A 12372-nucleotide genomic window follows, 5' to 3' on the forward strand; every position below is an offset into this window, starting at 1 on the left:
TTTATGTTCTTTCAATTTACAATTTTGCCATCTTCACATATCTCCTAAAGTTAATTAAAATAAAATATAAGAATCAGCTGATTAATTTTTGAAGGATAGGTTTACTTTACTATGCGCTAAGAAATAAAGCAGATTATTGAAAAATAAGAAATGGTAATACATACAAGCTACAATAATATATAAAGAAATTGTTTCACAAAAGACGTTGAAGGTAATGGAGACCAAATAGTTACGGAAATTAATTCTTTCTGACTTGATGAAATTCAGGAAGTTCTTTATAAAGCTATAAGAAATAGTTCCTAATTTTAATCACTTGAAATTCAAATAAAATAAATGCAAAAAGAAAATTAGGTATGCAGATACAGTTGAGTGCTCCTCCAAAGATCTTAATTGCTGTTTGGTGTTGAAGAGTTGAAGTTAAGAATATAACGTTAGGAATTCATATTTTTTATACTACAAATAATAAACGAACAGTTACATACTCGTATACAGAATATTCCACGAGTGATAATGAGCCCGGCAAAATTGAAGATGCAACCCACAATATACCTATTTGGGAATTTATTCTAACGTGGATATTTGTTTTTTGATTTAAAAAACATAAAACATGGTTAGCTGTGCAGTTTCATAAATTTTGATATGCTTAGTTAAATGAAATTGTGAAAAAACGAAGAATTTTTGGGAAAATGTTTATTGTCTGCATAAACGCGCAACGGTAGAAGTAAATTTTTATTACATTCGTCATAAATCCTTCGAAGTTCGAATACATTTTTTCGGTAGCCTCCATTATTTATTACATACCAATAATATGTATACTTATTTTTCATATTACCAGTTTTTATTGAAACGGTTTTACCATTTCATAAAATTCAGTTTAGACGATGTACGATTTGTTACTAGATAATTCTATTGTTTTTAGGTTAACTTCTTATTTACCAAAGATTTAAAGTTGTTTATCAAAAGCACGACAACTGTGAATTGATCACATTGTTGTTAATTGTATTTGCAGTGGATATAAAGTGTTAGATTCATATAATTTTAGAATATCAATAACAATATTTTGTTGTAAAAACGATTGTTCCGATGTACGGGGTCGGGCATCGCCTTGGGGCATTGCGACTTCTAATTAAATAAAACTGTCGAAATTTTTCACACTTACCTGGCTATTGGTAAGGTACATTTCATAATTTTTTGATAATTTTTCACTTAGAAACAAAGCCAAAAAAAAAAGTAAATTTCTACCAAAAAGTCAAATTCTGATTTGTATACTGACCTAACCAGATTCACTTTCTATAATTATTTACGAAATCAGCAGTTAGATTTTGAATTAAACGCAATTTTACATTTTAACTATGAAAATCATTTTTATTTATGACCTGCTACTTGTGCTGTCGTAAATTTAGGTGACAATGGAAAATGTCAATTTTATGGCAAAAATGTTTAAAACGGTCGGCTATACCTTTTGTGGGGAAATTATACCATTGTGCCCATAAATCAAAAAGCGAATTATTTAGCCAACCAAGTCAAAATTAGTAATTGTGCCACCAGGGTTTGATGCGCTAGCATATAGGTATACATATACATAGATAAAATAAAAATACTATAGAATGCAAAGCACATTACAAATTTTGTGCAAATGTTTTTGCGCACCTACCACAAGCCACCAGAGGGCGTATAGTCGGAATTTAAATGATTTAAATAAAACAAATGTTTTCAATTGTGTCACTTTTGAGATTTTATGTTAAAAAGTTTTGAATTCACAAATAAAGATGCGAGTCTGCAGTGTTAAGATCTGTTATCGTTTAGATCCAACGCGGCATAGCTTTCCAAATCCTTCTAAGTACGCTCAACGTTTCAATGAGATGTTGAATCAGACGGGCAATTCTCATGTTGGATCCTCGCAGGGTTTGTTGTTTGAACTTTAGTTGTTTGTACTTTAAAAGTACATAAGAAGTTTTTAGCAAGTAATAAGTTTACGAAGTTAGCCATACCCAGTTTACAAATTCCTCATGGTATACTAAATTTTCAAAATTTAAAAAATTCTGTTTCAAAACTAAGGAATTGGGACAAATTGTATATATACTTCAATTTTTGATGAAATGTCGATAATGCTGCACGTTGGTTACGACATCAACGAATTTCTTGGTTTCGAGATGGATAGTCCAGAATTAAAAATTGCCGAACACGTACAATCTGTTTCAAAATCAAAAATCCACCACCTGTTGAATTATGTTAGCAGAAAAAAAGAAATCCCTAGAATAAGTTTCATTTTTTGGGTTGGCCCAACCTCCCGCCAAAATTTGACATTGAACTGTTGAGTTTATTTACGTAACACAAAATAATTATTATGTACAAAAAGGTGGTAGCTACCGTATCATAACTTTTGAGTGATATAATAAAATGAGAATAAAAAACACGATGAATTACGACCTAAACAACTGTCAACAGTTTTCTTTCATAACCCCACTTTTTTCTGACATTTGCAAACACACTAAAAACAAAAGTTGGCGACGTTGTCGGTTGTATTTTCGAGGTAGAATGCAGTGTTGGTGGATTTTTGATTTTGAAACAGATTATAAGTATCATCAATAAAATAATTAATATCTCCATATTTAGGTTTTCGAAAGAGATAAATACCATTTTAAGCGATAAAGAGAGCAGGGTGGTTTCATATAAAAATGAAGTTTATAATCAAGCTTTAGCAATGTGTAAAAAAAGTTGAAAATAAAACAAATAAAAGAAACACCTAAAATAATGGGAGTATTTTATTTGTGTTGTAATTAAAACGAATAATAAAATAGAATGGAATTTAGGGGAGGAGGTAAAAATCACAACAGGCTCTGAAATTTTGCACCTGCCACAAGCCGATAGATGGCCTCGGCTATAAAATGTCGCACGGACTTTGCACTCTATAGTATTTTATTTTATCTATGGGTATATAAAATATCGCCAATTTTCATTAATTAGAAGTCGCCTTTCTCGCCCGACCTGTATAGGTAAATTTGTGCGCTAGCTTGAGTCAAACGTTGTCACTTTTTTTGGTAGATTTCCATAAAAGAAACCGAACCGAACAGTATTGAAAACCCTAAGCAACGTATTAGAAATGCAATTAGGCAAATCACACCGGAAATGTTACGAAACGTAAGGGATGCATGTTACTATCGATTTGCAATTTGCCAAAAATGAAACGGTGCCCATTTTGAGCATTTGTTGCATTAAATACAGGGTTATTCTAAATTATTGTAGTCGAAGTAGGTGTGAAAACTGAATGTAAAATTTATGGTTGCCGCTCCACATAAAAAAATCATCAAAATGATGTGTTAAATTTGGTACAAAACAACTCAAAATTTCTGGATTCAATCGTTAATTTAACAAAAATAAATAAAATCCTCATCACCGCACTTTTCACCTAAAAAATGACAGTGACAGCGACACAACTGACAGTTCACATGAAAGCGGCAAAAAGGCAATAACATGGGCATGGCCTACTTCGACTACAATCATTTAAAATAACCCTGTAGAATTCAACTTATAAAATGGGTTTTTATTTTTTAGCACGTAGGCTTTGAAAATTTTCAGGAAACAAATAGTGCGTTGTATTATTTGCGAAGTGGACTTTCAAACGAGGTGTCACTTGGCATACCCTTACATTTGAAAAAAAAAAGGTTAGGGGTGGTTGCGAGCTTCCGGGAGCAGATATGCAAAACCATATGCGCGAAAATATTGGCAGGGAAAAACAAAAATCGACGTGTTTCGGTATTTTTTACAAAAACCACCTATGTCCAAATTATGAATTTTATTCCAATTAAAATTTCCACATTGTATTTTTATTTTATCTATGGTCGCAACCGGTGTCGTTACCTTTTATAATCGAGAACCTTAGGCGCTAAAGTTTATAAAGAATAAAAATACGGAAAAATACGTAGGTTTAGACATGATTTTAGAGTTAAGATTGAGTACAGTAAGTATATACCTAAGTTCATATTTTCTTTCTGATACTGTACTGAATACAGTTGTATTTTTGTATTTTTGATTTTAAATTCGAATGTCATTTTCATTTGTACAATGGCCGGCAAAAAAAAAACAAGCCATCATTTAAATGTCAGTATCAAAAAAGCATTAATTACACATTTGGATTTTGACACAAAAGTGATGGCTAGTTTTTTTTGCCGACCATTGTACGAGAAACATTCTCGGTGAAAAAAATAAGTATCCCCAAAAAGCGCCAAAAGCGCCCGTATACTAGCGCTCTGCGGGGATCACTCAAATTACACTTTTGAATAGGCCGGTCGTGCAACCAGCAATTAATCTAATTAATCTCTATGTCGTTCAGAAACGACTCTCCCGGTAATGAAGGAAAATAACCCCAACCCTGTATGGGCTCTATGGGTATGCGCCCTCTACGGTATGCGCCGTATGCCACGGTATGGGCACAGATGGGGTAACCATCACAGAGTAACCATCTTGTCGTTCGCCGTCGAGGTCCAGTTTCCAGTGCCAGTCTCTTTTCAGGAAAAGCTGCTTTTCGAGTGTATCAACATTCAAAGGCCGACAAACAATAAAAATGTCGATTTTAGTAGTTCGTACCCTCATCGGTCACATTAAGTCTGGTATGATGAGACAATTTCGGTTTTCATCTGTCATTCAAGGGCCACCAAATAAAATGGTAATTTTTTTACGTTATTAATTTATTATACATAATTAAATACAAATTATACAGGATGTCCCCAAAAAAAAAGACGAGTCCATAGCTCCCTTATTTATTGGAGGATTAAATGGTTGTTAATAGGCTACAAACTGGCCTACCAAATTCACGTATAGCTCCAAGGACTTCAAGACTAAACTGTCAAAAAAAAAAAATTCAAATTTTTATTCTGAAAACAACAATGTATCACAAGTATAACTTCACATAAAAAAAATAAGAGTAACTTTTTGAAACAAATGACGAACATGATAAATAATAACATGTGGGATTGCGCAGATATACATTGGTGAAATAGAACATAAACGATAATAGTGTTTAAAAAAAAAAAAAATTTTGGTACGTAAGTGTATACTTGTGATACATTGTTGTTTTTAGAATAAAAATCTCTATCAGAATTAATAAAAAAAGTATGTATGTAATTCCATTTGAAAAAAAATATTTTGACAGTTTACCCTTGAATCCCTTGGGGCTTTGGTAGCCTATTAACAACCATTTAATTTGGTGTATAGATAATTAAAATCCTCCGATAAATAAGGGAGTTATGGACTCGTCTTCTTTTTCGGGGACACCTGTATAATTATGTATTATGTAACCCCAGGATGATGAGGATATTGAGATCGACCCCTATGCATCCTTGAGTAAAGAATTAAAAAAAATCATAATATTACAAGGTGAGATCACAAAACTCAAATATAGCATTGAACTGGATTCAGCAAAACATAACAATGAACTGGATTTAATTAAAAGGCAACATCTTTGTGAAATTGATAAATTGAAATACCAGCATGCTTTAGAGATGCAAAAAATGGAAGAAGTAAGTCAAAGTGATTTTTATTGTTATTGTGGATTAATTTAATTATGTTATTTTAGAGTTACAAGAACTGGGAAAAAATTAAACACATATTCGAACCTATGAAGGGCCTGTGAGCGGAGCTTAGCTGCACGCACTTAATATTCGGAGTTTTGTATACGAATTTGAGTAAAAATTTGAAAACAAGAAAGGCTTCGGTATTAAAGACATTTAAGTTTACTGAGGAAATATTTGTCAATTTCTTGTTAGTTTGTATGTAGATATAAACCCCAATGTGAGTCTGGTCATCCAGAGTTCAACGTAAATTCTACAATTACGATTCCGGAACATGCTTCTACAAGACTTTAAAATCCTTGGTGTTTTGTGGTTTTTATTTCCATTGCCTATGTCAAAATTAAAAATATCTACATTGGAAGGAGAAGAAATCTATACAGGATGTTATGGAAGTCCATGTAGAAACTTTAACCACAAAGAGAACTTGTCAAAAGAATCAACATTTTTGTTTACCATTTTTTCTGAAAATGTGCCATTGAAGAGTTAAAATTAAAAATATACGAAACCCCAAAAATCGTACACGCCTATCGTACAGGATTATTATAAATGATTGTAATCCAAGTAAGCGTAAAAACTGTAAAATTTATGGTTGCCGCTCCATATAAAAAACATCAAAATGTTGGAAATAAGTGAATACACACCGTTCACACACAGGAGTTAAATTGGGTGCAAAACAACTCAATAATTTTGGATTTAATAGTTAATTTAAAAAAAAATAAACAAAACTCTCACCGCACTTTTCACCTAAAAGAGACAATGACAGCGACAAAAATTGACAGTTCACATGAAAGCGGCAAAAATTTCATAACATGGGCATGGCCTGCTTCGACTACAATCTGTACATACAGGGTTATTCACGAGAGGGGTATTTCTGAATTTCTCTTTGCCGCAACCCATTATACACATTGCAACAATATCTTGATTTCAAATTTTGAAAATAATTATGACTGAATTCACGACGGCTCTTAGTCCTGTCTCTTTGACGTTAAAGCAAAAAATCTTTGTCAATTCGAAAAATTTGTTTTTACAATAACGACGAAAAGACTGATATGCTCCCATTTATGGAGAACGTGGAAAGAATTCTGTCGTCGCTGCGGATGTTTACAAGCCGATGGTAGACACTTCGAACACCTTTTACATTAACTTAATTTGTTAATTTATTTGTTGAATTTTGATTAAATACAGGTTATCTGACATTTGTGACAAATCTATATAACTTACTTTGATTTCTAATTTAAATGAAATAACTAATTTGATTTAGTAGTCACTGCCATTGGTATTATTGGTTGCGGCAAAAAAAAAAATTCAGAAGTACCCCTCTCGTGAATAACCCTGTATTACGGTTTACACATTCATTCATAATAAGGGATTACAAAAGTCATTCAAATAAAGATAAAAATGGGTAAATTTTCTTTGGTAAAAACTAACATCAAAAAAAGCACGAGTAGTTGGGCTAGCTTAGTAACTCATTGATTAATTGATTATTAGAAATTTTCAAAATGCCTCCCTGGGTTGTCAATAGAGGCTTGTGCCCTTCGTACCTAGATTCCGTCCGGACTAGCATCATAGAATTCGCCTCAATATTTTCAGTGGCTTACGTAACACGAGCAATTAGTTCTTCAAAGTGTTAACCGGGGTAGCGTACACTAATTGTGTCATGTGTCCACAAAAGAAAAAATTACATGGATTTAAATCAGATGACCGAGCTAGCCATAAAACGAGGCTATATCAACCAATCCACTTTTCCCCAAAATTGTTATTTAACCATTGTGTAACGTCACGAGTACAATGAGGAGGTACACCGTCGTGTAGGTAGGTATGTACCAAGTACGCTGCGCCATTTAATCTCGGGGTATAATATGAGGCCCAATTAAACGATCTCCGACTTGATGAGGATTTTCATCACACCGGACATGGGTTATGGTTGTCAAATACTCCGTCACGTGTAAAACCAGCTTCATCAGTGGTCACAAGTTGCCTGAGAAAGTTTGGTGCTTCATGAATTTTTTGGAGAATCAGGCAGGCCATCCTGAGAGCTGAATCGCCAGGTTAAAGAGCTTGAACCCGTTGGACATGAAAGGAATGTAAACCTTATTCATGTAACGTGCGATACACAATAAAAGCAAAAACACCTACACGTAGGTCAAGTCTTCTTATGCTCAAGTTTGGCTCTTCGTCAATGGCTTCCAAGATCACAGGGTCAATTTCCAAAACACTGTCACTTCGGGAATGTCCCAAATCCTGTGTTGAAGGGCTAAATATGCCATAGTCACGTAGGTAGTCGCTGGAAGATGTTCGTAAATGTGCGTGCATCAGGAATTACTCGGTTGGGAAATATCTCAATGTAAACGTGTTTTTTTAAATTTGCCGTCGAAGTAGGCGTTGAAGAGTCGATTGAGAATGCACCACTCGTGTAAAACGTAAGATATAAACAGCCGATCCGTGATCCGTAACCAGTACAGTGGTTCACTCACAATCGACAATTCATGAGGTGAAATTTAAAAGAATATATCTAAATGTAAAACTTTATATCCCTAAATTATATTTATACTGGGTGCAAACCTGATCACAATCGTTCAGAATTATTAGGCCACTGGCTGGTAAAAGACAAATTGTCAAAATCTTTTGAGCCCCATAGGTATCTTCAAACCTGAGAGCTATAGAATCAGTTATCACTCATCAATTTCAAAAAAATAAGACAGAGATGACAACCCACACCTTTTTTAAATCCTTTTCTGGTAGGTACTATGTAGTTAAACGATAAATGAAAAAAATTGATACCTTAGATAACAATTTTTTTGAGAAAATGGGAAATTTTACTTCAAAAATGTAATTTAGTTTTTATTGTAAAAATTTTAATTGACCTCAAAGAAAAACAAACAAACATCTAAGGTTAACAATAAAATGTAACGCAAATGTTGAAATTGCCCAAACTAGGTATTTGGCACTCACACAGGAGTGTAATCCTAATCACAACACTGAAGTAATCTCAATAATGTCAGGGCTGATTTGTTCCATGAAGTAAATTCCAATAACCTTATTGGCGCGCCTAGTTACTTTTGCTGGTAGTGCCAACTTAACGACAAGTTCCCAATCCACATCCATAACGTTCCGACTGTACCTACCTACATTGTTTGGTCTATTAAAGTAAACCCTCGATTTTAAATAACCACATAGAAAAAAATTAAGTACATACTCTCATGTCAAAAATAAATTGCTCCCTAGAATTCGAACTTTTAGGGAAATAACGTTTTTCATGTGTGTAACTAGAATTTTCAAAAGTAATTTTGAATACTTTAGGTTGGTTACTATGAAGTGAGAGATTAAATCCAACTAAATATGCCGCCAGAAACCAAAATTCATTGTGCAACAAAAAAACATCTATTACTTAGCCAGAAATAGAGCCATATGCAACTGTTACAAAGAATTCGCTGCCTTACGGTTACGATATCTTTTGTTTGTCACCAGAAACCACATATCCTCCAACCTAACTAAATTTATGGCAACCTAGTAAGTAACGAATATCCCTAAATCATACAAAGTAATTTATTTTTGACAAAATTATACATAAAAAATTTCAATAAATTTTTTAAGTAAAATTTGAAAATTTCCGAAAAAAATTGTTATGTAAGATGGTAGCTGGTAGGGAGGTCTATCAGAAAGAGAAAAAAAACTGGGGGTTGTCATTTTGAAAAATTGGTAATGACGTCATAGCTCAAAAATAGATGACGTCGTAAACAAGTGAAGCAACTTAAAATAAGCAATATGAGAAATAAAAATTGAGCTGTTTCAGCGTTTACGACAAATGTCATTATTTTTGAAATTACTGAATTTATTCCATATGTAGTTTCTACACTGTATAACTGTCTTGAATTGAACCTTTAAGAAGACACAAATAATATTTATTTCAATTTTTTATTCTTTTTGGTCCTAATATAAATTGATTTTTTTTTTCTAAATTACTCCGAATGATTGGTAATATGTAGGTACTTATCAAAAGAAGTAGGTAGGTACCTATAAAAGGTTAAAGCCAAGTTAATTAAAGGTGCATAACATAATACCTGTTTACGTTGGGAAAAACATCTGTGGTGCAAATGACTGACCTGTTACTATGACAACTCATATGAAAGTTTGCACCACTAATGTTCATTCCACGGCTTCCTAGATTAGAAAGAGACTTTTGTCTCTTATACGGCTGCGTGAGTTCATGAAATGTCTGTTTTTTCTAGCTTTTTCTATACTAACTCCCTCTATTGATCCGTTTTGTAAATTTTTGCAAATTCGCGGTAGTAATTTAAACATCACAGGAGACGGGTGTTAAAAAGGATTGATGACACGAATGACAAAATAATGTCACCAACACTTTAATTGTCACTGTTTCATTCTGCGTGTTTCATTGACAAATATTTTTCTCGTAAACTGCTAAAATATGTCTGAAATAAGGAAATGTTGTGTAAATAATTGCAATTCACATAATTTGAACAACATTTCGTATCATGGCTTTCCCGCAAATTTGAGTTTGAATTTAAAATGGAAACAAACATTGATTAATTATACTGGTAAGGTGTAATTATCCTCATATACAAGTATAGGTATTAACATTGTTGCACTGATATATGTTTAGATATTCCCAATTTAAAGGAATATTCACTCGTATGTAGTGAGCACTTTAAGCCTAATGATTTTCGTTCGACCACGAAGCGGCGAATGTTAGTTACAGGAGCGATACCTTCTATATTTAAGGTATATTTATCATCATAATGAAACCAAATTTTATGTTAATACAATTTTAGTCTTCAAATGATGATATGAACATAGCAACTAATATTTTGGAAAACTTTGGATGTTCTTGTGAAATCGGTACTCAAACGACAATCAAGTCTAACACTATAAAAGACTTGTTCTGTACAAAATTGTGTTTGGCACAAAAATTAAAGCGGTTGCAGATTCGCTACAACAGACTCAAAGAACAAGTAAGAGTAAGAGTGGAAAAAGACAAAAATAATTCAGAGTGGAAATGTATGCAAACAATTAAAACTGATGCCGCTAATATGAATCCCCGAGCCATATTTATTTTGGACCAAATTAAGAATTATAGCAAGAAGGTTCCAAGATGGTCAGAATTAACCATTCGCCAGTGCATTGCGTGGAGATATTCTTCGCCAAAAGGATACGAGTTTCCAAGAAATCTACTTTTCAAACTACCCTGCAAATCAACATTAAGTAAATACTTTGGTACAGGAAATGATAACTTAATCAAACACAGACTAATGTGTGAAATTAAAACCTTGAGAGCTTCTGAAAAAGTTTGTTCTTTGGTGGTTGACGATATGGCTGTCAGAGAAAGCATATCTTATTCGAAAGCAGAGGACCGTATATTCGGTTTAGAAACAATAAATCAGTCCCAGGATAAAATTGGAGCTAAGCCAGTTATCGCTAATCAGCTTCTTTGTTTCGTAATATATGGATTGTCAACAAAATACATAATACCCGCAAGCTACTTTTTTCATAGGCAATTGACTGGAAAGGATTTATATAAACTAACGTTGGAAGTGTTGAAGATGCTTAGTGAGTGCGGGTTTTTTGTTATTAGAATTGTAGGGGATAATCACAAATCCCACGTTGCACTGTTTAAGCATTTTGGAAATGGCACATTGGAAAATGTAGTCCCGCATCCATACAATCCCGGACTTAAGTTTTTTTTGAGTTTTGACTATTGCCACCTAGTCAAAAACGCACGGAATTTGTTTTTAGATCATGACATGGCTTCGTCTGATGGACAAATTTCGGCAAATTATTTAAAAGAACTCTTAGATATTCAAGAAGGTCTAATAACAAAGCCTGTCAGATATTTAACCAAAAAACATCTCTATCCATCCAATTTTGAAAAGATGAAAGTATATTTAGCAGTGCAAATATTTTCACCACGGGTTACTGCATCATTAATATACCTTGCTGACCATGGTGGCGAAGAGTTGGCTCATTTTAAGGATTGCACTGCAACTGTGAAATATATGGAAACTATGTATACATTTTTCCAGCTGCACGACGTGAGCAATAAAACCCAACATATTCATCAGAGAGATGCTAATACTGCTCCCTATAACAACATTAACGATGCTCGACTATCATGGTTAAATGGAGAATTTATCCAATATATTAATGATATACAATCCAGTTCAGAAAATCTCGGAATTAAGGGATTAAGCAAAGAAACAGCTGAAGCATTGATTTTTACTGCAAGAAGCACAAGTTTATGTATTAAATATTTAATTGGCGATCTTGATTTTTTCTACGTTTTGACAAGAAGTTTTAGTTCGGATTCGGTGGAATCATTATTTGCAAACGTCAGACTTCGTGGTGGTTGTAATGATTTAACAGATTGCAGAACAGCTCTCAGACAAATTTTAAGAAGTGGTTTGATAAAAACTATAAATAATAGTAACGCAATGAATGGAGTTGAATACACCAGCAATGTAAAGCTTGACGTTAATTCTGACTATAATGATAGTCATGAAATTGCCATAATTCTAAATGACGAAATAGTAGAAGATTTAGAAAATTTAACTACATTTAGATGTGATGTCAGTTCACGTGATATAGAATCAGCAGCTACAGCATTTCTATGTGGATATCTAATTATGAAAGTTCAAGAATCTGTGAATTGTGATTTATGTTTATCCCTCTTACGAAGCTCCTCTATTGAGAAAACAAATGCCTTGTTGGAACTTATTTACAATCAAGATCGTGGAAGACTAAATTACCCCAATGAAAAATTTGTAGCTTTAATAATATATGCCAT

General features: G+C 33.3%; 1 long non-coding RNA gene across 1 annotated transcript; it reads left to right on the forward strand.

Annotated features, from left to right (window-relative positions):
- Nucleotides 1–4421: 4421 nt before the first annotated feature.
- Nucleotides 4422–5744, forward strand: LOC138124702 (uncharacterized). The gene is made up of 3 exons (XR_011157246.1): nt 4422–4666; nt 5304–5519; nt 5576–5744. It is a non-coding gene; the product is annotated as an uncharacterized lncRNA (long non-coding RNA).
- The last annotated feature ends 6628 nt before the right edge of the window (nt 5745–12372 follow it).

This window comes from Tenebrio molitor, chromosome 2, assembly GCF_963966145.1.
Source record: "Tenebrio molitor chromosome 2, icTenMoli1.1, whole genome shotgun sequence".
In the NCBI taxonomy this organism is placed as follows: domain Eukaryota; kingdom Metazoa; phylum Arthropoda; class Insecta; order Coleoptera; family Tenebrionidae; genus Tenebrio; species Tenebrio molitor.